Source organism: Ricinus communis, chromosome 7, assembly GCF_019578655.1.
Source record: "Ricinus communis isolate WT05 ecotype wild-type chromosome 7, ASM1957865v1, whole genome shotgun sequence".
Classification (NCBI taxonomy): Eukaryota; Viridiplantae; Streptophyta; class Magnoliopsida; order Malpighiales; family Euphorbiaceae; genus Ricinus; species Ricinus communis.
Window position 1 is genome coordinate 11,364,708 of NC_063262.1, and position 8,677 is coordinate 11,373,384.

An 8,677-nucleotide genomic window follows, 5' to 3' on the forward strand; every position below is an offset into this window, starting at 1 on the left:
AACTTATGATAGAGTGTTTTTTTATAAGTTGACATTAAGCGTTCAAGGGTTAATCCTTTTTAATCTTAATGTGGATGAGTTTTTACTAATTAATTGATAGATATAGTCATCAAATTTGATGATTTAACGAATACTTATGCAAATAATTATATTTATGGGTTAAATTTCTAAATTTATAAATAATAAATGTGCATAGAGAGGAAAAAAAAAGAGATAAAAATAAGCTCAGTTTTATATGATGATTTGAAATAAATAGCCTTTCAATAATAATAATTAACAAGTAAAATTTGAATTAAAAAAGTACATTCTACTTATTTAAGAAATACATGCTGATTTTCTTATCGAGATTTGCTTTTTCTTAAAATTCCATTGATTGTTTTGCCGAAACAACTATATACAAAGATAATTGTATCAATGGTCATTTGATTATACATTTAGTTTCAATTTGATCACTTAACTTTAATTTGTTTCATGAAAATCACTCAACTTTAATTTTGATTGCATAGTGATCACAACCGCTATTACATGGTAGGAGAGTGAAGGGAAAGGTGAAGTGTACTGGTTATAGAATGACACGTGTTTTAATCTCTATCCTAATCATATCTAACTCATATATACCTTTCTCTATTTTTCTTTTTTTTTTTCAAAATTACCAATTCAAAATGCTCTAACCTTTAAAGACAAGGAAAATTGATTAAGATTAATAATTTTTAACTTAGTAATTGATTCAAGTTACATCTTAGTTGAGCAACCTTTGTTAACCTAAGGGTCAATTGATCTCTATTTTGATCTTAACATCCAAATTGATTGTTGCTAACTTTATGTTTGAGTGTTTATATGACAGTACATTAAGGATTCAATCATTAGGTAAGAGTTCCTTAAGCTTTCAAGTAAGGATTGTAAGAAGTCATGAAAAGCGTGGCACTTTTCATATGGTCAAAGTTGATTAACCTCTTGGAAAGTCCTTCTAGCAAACCTCTAAGGATGGAGAGACACCTGGCAGTCAACTTGTCAACAGCTTAAGAAGCACGAGGGCTCTTCTAGAGCGCGGGGATAGCATCAATGATAATTCGGCAGAGTGTATCAAACCTAGAGGCGCGAGGGCGCTTGTGAGCATGCCCAAGCCAAGCGCGAGCATGATATCATAGTGCGGGGGCAATTTTTGCATTTAATGCAGTGCTAGTGACCGTTGTATCTTTCGCCACCAAGTCAGAGCCACGTATCTGGAGCCGTTAGAGCCTCAACGACTCTTTTTAGAAAGTGCAAGTGTGCTTTTTATGATTACAGGTAACTTTTTGCCATGTCATCCAATTTGCATTAAATGAATTTTGGGACCATTGTAATGTCTCTAAGAGATTGGTATGTATATAAATATCCCTTATAAAGACTCAAGCATTAAGTATGTGAATTTATTAAACCTAAACTCTTACAAATTTATTTTTTAATTTTCTACACTTGATTTTCATCTTTATATATTGTATTAAGTTGAATGTCTTTATTCAATTAAACTTAAAACGGGTGTTGTGTGGCCTAGGTATTAAAAATACAAGGAATTGGTTGTTGAGTAACTATTAATACTCAATGGTTAAGGGACTTAGTGAGTGATTAGTTCATTAAGAAAAGAGTTTTAGTGTTAGCCTTGGAAAATACCAAGTTGTTGGATGAATTTGCAAAAATCCAAATGCTGTAATCTTAAAGATTATAATGGAATACTCAAGTGCGATCTTGAGGAGTGGACATAGAGAAGACTGTTCCTGAACTATTATAAACCTTTATGTCAATCTCTCTAACCCTAATTCTCTTCCAGATTCCTCTATCATTCCTTAAAGTTCTTGTGTTTTCATATCTCAATTTATTTTCACGATTTGAGGTCACCAATTCAACTCTCTTCTTAGTTTAAAGGGACAACAAGTGGTATCAGAGCCTAAACACTCTTCTCAAGTTTTCTTGTGAGTGTAAAGATCAATGAGAAGGAGTTTAATACCTTAATCCATTCTTTGATGGATCCGACTATATGCCTTTTAGAAATTCCATATGGAAATCTATTTGAATTCATGTGGCTTTGAGATGTAGGACTATATGCTAAAGAAATGAAAGGCTCCCACTAAAATTAAGAATAGTGAAGGAAGAATTCTTCTTAGAAAAGAATGGGTAGATGCTCACAAGAAGCAAAATTATAAAAATAAACAAGCAATGGCCATTCTTGTGAGTTGTTTATCTAGAAAAGAATGTGAGAGAGTGATGCTGGCTAAACACGACTAGCAATCTATAGGCAAGTACACCAATCGAATGTAATCTAGCTATAATAAGTATCAATATCACATTTCACGGGAACTGAGAAACTATTGCTACTACGCTATTCCTATTATTTAACCGATCAAAAGGTAGTGAAACTTATTAACTAAAATAATCGAGAATGCAATTGAAAGCTAAATTTTAACAAAGAAAATAAAAGTTGAAGAAAGACAATAAGATGAGTTAACCCAATTGGGATCACTTTAACTAGTTGGCTTACAAACAACAAATTATGAATTGATTATTAAGAATTATGATCTGTGGATAATTTCTTAAATGAATTGGCCTCTCTCTCGAGTTAACTAATTCCTAATCCTAAAGATCTAAAGTTGGAATTTCTTCCTAACAATTAATTTTAGAATAGCAGTAGTCTCTAAATTACCGCTAATAAGAGTGTCCAATTCTTACTTCAGTAAGCTATTACACCTATCTCTATAATGCAAATCACCTAATCACACAAACAGTAGTCCAAACTCAATTGAATTTCTCAATTACAAAAGAGTTCTCAAATTAATTCAACATTAAAGAAGAAACAATAAATTTATTATACTTGAATGAAAACTACAATCTTAAATCAATAATCCAATCATTTAAACACAAAGCAAGCCTAACATGGCAAAAGATTGCCCCCAAATGGGGTTTTACTAGAATTAGTTACACATGTTCATGATTAAACTAAAACAGGAATTGAATACAAAGTAGACAAGAACCGAAAAGAACATGAACACCCTTTTTTCAAATGGTGAGATGTTATCCTCTCTTGAATAACTTTGTATCAACACTCTACAACTCAGATCTCTTTCTTCTTTCCCTTGAATCTTTGACCCAATCCTTAATGAGCAGCTATCTTGATGATGTTGAAGTGGAATTCATCTCTGTTTTCCTCTTCTTGATCGTCTGGAAGTTAGCTCTAAGGGTCTGTCTTAGATACTTCAAAGTTTTGCCCTTTTCTCTCTGTGCAGCTCTCCCTCTTTCTTTCTTTTTCTTTTCTTTTAATTTAGGTTTCAAAATTCAACACAGCCTGGATCCATGCCGTGTTGATCCAAAAGTGTACTTTCGGCCTTCTTCAGCACGGCTTGGATTCGAGCCGTGCTCCTCAGCACGGGCATGCTCCTAGGTCATGTCGCTATCGGAAAACGTGTTACAAATCGCTTCTTTTCGCCCTAGATAAGGCATTTCAGCAAGCCTTTTGACCCTGACCATGCTCCTCAGCACAGGCGTGTGGCCAGGGCGTATTGAACAGTCTAACGCGCCTGATTTGTCCATTTCTTCCCAATTTTGATCTTATTTCTCTCTAACTTAGATGATCTACCTAGAAAAACACTTGCGATATAAAAGAAACTAAAATAGGGTGATTCTAATACAAAAACACATAAATTGCTCTAAAAATAAGTCAAAATCAAGCATGCAAACATGTGTAAAATCAAGGATATCAAATCACCCCATACTTAAGCTTTTGCTTGTCCTCAAGCAATCAACAGTTTAGATTATAGGCTTGCAACCAATCCTCCTTAAAGTTCATGAATTGGATTATAATTAAGCAACATTGAATCTATCCCAAATTGAAACCCAACCAAAAACTAAACCAGCAATCTAAATAAGAGTAGTTATCATGCTAGTGGATGAAAAAGTTAAATAGTACATTCAATATCAAAAAATTCAAGAAACCATATGCCTCACAAGGGATAACTCTATGCACTCAGTGTTTAAAAGGTAGTCATCAATCCTTCAAAGCAATTATATTCAACTTACTTACCATAGGCTTGCTCATAAATCTCATCTCCACTACTGCAAACAATCAAATGTCACAATCCAAATATCTTTATAAGGGATGTAATGGGGCTTAGATTTAGGTATGGAAAATTTGGGAGTGAGGTGTAAATAATTTTTGAATTTTTGCAATGCCTCCCCCACAATTTAGCTTAAAAAGGACTAAGTGCCAAACAAAGGTAATTAAATTCACTATATTTCCAAAGTCTCTAAAGCAAGATGCTCAAAAGGTGGAGAATGAATGAATACTCCATAAAGCATTGTTTATTCTGGTTTTTCTTTTTGAAGAAGAAAAAATAATAAATTTTATTTTGGATTGAAGGAAGCATCTAAATAAAATTTTTGAGGGACTTGGTAAATTCAATAAAACTGACATTTCATCCAACAACTTAATGAACACATTACAAAAATTTCCAGAAATAGGGTAGGGATCAACAAATGAAAAGCTTAACAAGGTGTGATGATAAAGCAAAATGGTAAAAATGAAGAAAGTGGATAGGCTCAAACTTGGCTAACTAATGGAAAATATATACAGGTTGACTTTTGGCTAAAATGGTGAATCCTAAGTGCCCTTATCATTTCACAATATTTGATTATTCGTATGACCTCAACAAGCATTATCGAGCAAGTTCTAAAAATAAGAAGAATATAATGCACACTCAAATAAGAAGAAATGAGCATTTATGATGTATGCTCAATTGGGTTCAAAAACTCACAATTTAAGTATGTTTATTTGCATAAGGTGTCCAAATACCATCAATCAAATTATCATTTAATCAATTCATATGCAAAACACAATAACTAATCAAATTCAAATTACTAACTTAAAGAATGGCTAAGTAACATTGGTTTAACCTAGCCACTATGATAAACTAAAAACTGTTCAATAATATGCCAAAAACAACAAACAACAAGGTCACAAAAAAATCTTATGCTCATAATCATAACTATCAATCTTTCGAAGATAAACAAAAAGTTAATAAACATCCTAAGTATCCTAAATATATACATCATTAATAATACAATAAATAACAATAAGAAAATATAAGAAAAAGAAAAGCCATAACAACAGCTTACCCACCCTACACTTGAAGGACACACTGTCCACGGTATATAAAAGAGTTGGGAAGCACATGTTAAGTACTCAAAAAGAAAAGAGATACTGCCCTACTCATCTTGCTGGGCTGGTGGTGGTGGAGGTGGTATTGCAGGAGGGGGTGCACTATTGCCAACTGGAGTTGGGAAGAATTCGTCAAAATTAGAAAAGTCAAAATTGTTTGTCCTATTCTTCTGCAAGGCTACCTCTATCCTGTCTTCTTGGGCTAACTGCCTATTTAGGAGATCTAGAATCTGCCTCTACATAGCATCAAAATGCTGGAACTACACTCGAACTTCCTCCTCAAACCTGTCGAGCCTATCTGTAGGTTGTTGCTGCATGTCGGTGATCTGATCAAATCTCGTAGTCAGCTCATCAGTCTGCATAGTAGACGGCCGAGGAGCTAATGAGGATGAAGGTCGGGAGAAGCCAAGAACATTTGTAGGTCTGGGGTGCTCCCCCTACTCCTCCGGGCTATTAACCGAATAAGTCTGTATTCTGGCCCTAGAGGCCCTGTCCTCAAGATAATCATCCTCATATGTTGCATAGTAAATAGGCCAACAGGGGTCATCTCACCTACAAGCGTCAACTTATCCATCAAATCTCTGTTTAGCAGCTCCATCCTCCTAGCAATCTTAGTCATAAAAGGTCCGAAACAGATCCAAATCTTCTTCTGGTCCCCAGTAATAGTTTTGCACTGCTTAACTAACACATATCCTATGTTTACCCTCATTCTCTGATGCAGCGCCCATAAATAGAATATGTCAAGTTAGGTGACCACTCCAAAATTGTCCCCTCGCCCTGTCAATGTATATGCAAGCAGCCAGTGAAGATAGCGCAAGCTATCAGAGAGGTTGGATGCCTTGGACTTGCTCGGGTAGTAAGGCTCGTCCCCCTCAAAGATGGTCTTCCAAGCTTTGTCAAAAGAAACTCCCGAATTGTATAAGGAGCCTCTGAAATCATCTGAGTCTATAGTCGCCTGATCATAGAGGCCAAGTGCGACACCAAATTAGAGAATACTCATCATGTAAGTCTAACCTCCCAACCGAAATAAAATGGCTTCTAGCTGCGGCCAGTCCTTGATCTAGGTCTGAAGGAAGAAGGTAGAGGTAAACTCAAGAGTGAGCTCCCTGTAAGTAGGCTTCACAATACCGAAGAAGGCCTCAAATGGTGCAGTTTGAAGTATCTTTTTAAGCTCAATGGCTAGGCCGATTGTCTTTAATGCATGCTAGTCGATGCATCTCCCACAGCCTAACTGTCTATGCCGCAGCTGCTGGTAACGAGCCTTGTGAGTGGGGCTCTGAAGCTGTAAGAGTCTATGTCGTGCGGGAGTTGGAGCTCTAGGTGCAGGTGGTGCAGGTGGAGATGGACGAATTGGGTCTGAATACCTACTCTTGCATATACCCACCTTCTTGGGTCTCTCATGCCGCTCAGCCATGGTACCTGCATGAAAATTGATCAAACTATTGCCAAAACTGCATTTCTTGCACTAAAGAGATAATTATTCCAACAGTAGTAATAGTTTAATAGCAATACAACATTAATTTAACACGTTTTCAACATACTTGCATTAGCTACTAGTTGTATACTCATCCTAGTAGGTTTTTTCTCTCCCAGCCCTAACTTAGTAAACAGGTTGTATGTCATTATAGTAATGCTAGCTCCTAAATCAGCTAAAGCATCACTAATAGTTAAGTCATCTATAACACAAGGGATAGTAAAACTCCTTGGATCATGTCGCTTTTCCAGTAACTTATTCTAGAAAATTACCGAACATTCCTTATTTAGCGTCACGCATGCCAAGTCCTTAAACTTCCTTTTGTTGCTAAGAATCTTCTTTAAGAACTTCGCATACCTAGGCATCTACGAAATAGCTTCAACAAAAGATAAGTTTATATGTAGTTGTTTAAATATATCTAGAAATTTATGAAACTACTGCTCGGCTTGCGCCTGCTTCAACGTAGCAATGTATGAAATTTTGGACTGGTATTCTCCCAATGGAATCTTCTTCACCTCTTCCTTCTCTAGTTCTTTCGCCTTGGTAGCTTCAACTCTCCTGCTTGAATCTACCTGCGCATTATTATCATTATTAGAAACAGGAGAAGAATCATGAATATACTTACCTGACTGCCACATGATTGCATTCACATGCTCTCTCGGGTTGGACTCTGTATTACTGGGCAGAGTCTCTGGCTGCCTTTCAGCCAACATCTTAGAAATCCAACCTATCTGATTCTCCAAGTTCTGAATGGATGCTTGTTGATTTCTAAGAGCTGCATCCGTCTACTGGAATCTAGTCTCTGAAGCGGACACAAACTTCATCATCAACTCCTCTAAATTAGGTTTTTTCTCTTGAGTCTGAGGAGACTGAGGTGGGAAAACAGATTGTTGCGGCTACTAATGTAATCGTTCAAACCCTGGTGGCCCCCGGTTGTTGTTGTTCCTCCGTTCAAAGTTCAAATGATTTCTCCATCCCGGATTATAAGTGTTATTGTACGGGTTATTCTGCTACCTAGGCTGACTTTCCATATAGTCCACCTGTTCATGGTTAGATGAAGAAGAGGAACCAAACATACCTCCTGATATATAGTTACTATTGTAATGCAGGCCACCATAAAACTTGCAGCTTGCTTGAGCTGCTTGGACAGGCATATGAAGTTGATCAATTTTGTTGGATAATAACACCACTTGAGCTGCGAAGGCTGTAGTGGCATCCAACTAGTGTACACTCTCTTTTGTCCTGCTCCTAATAGTGTGCCACTGGTAATTGTTTGTGGCCATCTCCTCAATCAAGCTTTGGGCTTGCTCCGGTGTTTTGTTGCTTAAAGAACCACCTGCAGTTTCATCTACCATCTATTTAGTAGTTAAATTCAAACCATTGTAAAAAGTTTATACCTATAACTAGATTGGTAGTCCATGGTGTGGGCATTATCGCAATAGGTCCTTGTACCTCTTCCAAGTATCATACATCGTCTCATCATCAAACTGCACAAAAGAAGATATATCATTTTTAAGTTTAGCAGTTTTAGAGGGAGGAAAGTACTTAAACAAGAATTTCTCTGCCAAAGAATCTTAGGTTTTTATAGTGTTGGGAGGTAGTGACTGTAGCCACCATTTTGCTCTATCCCTCAAAGAAAATGGGAACAAACGGAGATGAATTGCGTCGTCTGTTGTCCTATTAATCTTGAAGGTATCACAAATCTCCAAGAAACTTGCTATATGTGCGTTAGGATCCTCATCCGACAAGCCTCTGATCTGAACCGTTTGCTGCACCATCTGAATCACATTAGGCTTTATTTCAAAATTGTTGGCAGCAACAGCTGGTCTCGTAATGCATGTTCGCGTCCTTTCCAGTGATGGTTTTGTAAAATCATACATTGTCCGATTATTATTATTATTGTTGTTGGCGTCTGTCATTTCTATTGTAATGTTTCTTGATTCACTCTCGTGTACGGCTTTCTCAACCTGAATCTCTTCCTCCTCTACATTCAATCACTTCCTCAATTGCTTGAGGGA

At 36.5% G+C, this 8,677-nt stretch overlaps 1 non-coding gene across 1 annotated transcript; it reads left to right on the plus strand.

The window, feature by feature from the left end:
• The first annotated feature begins 8,072 nt into the window (after positions 1 to 8,072).
• On the plus strand, positions 8,073 to 8,179 carry LOC112534564. The gene has a single exon (XR_003078855.2). It is a non-coding gene; the product is annotated as a small nucleolar RNA R71 (small nucleolar RNA).
• The last annotated feature ends 498 nt before the right edge of the window (positions 8,180 to 8,677 follow it).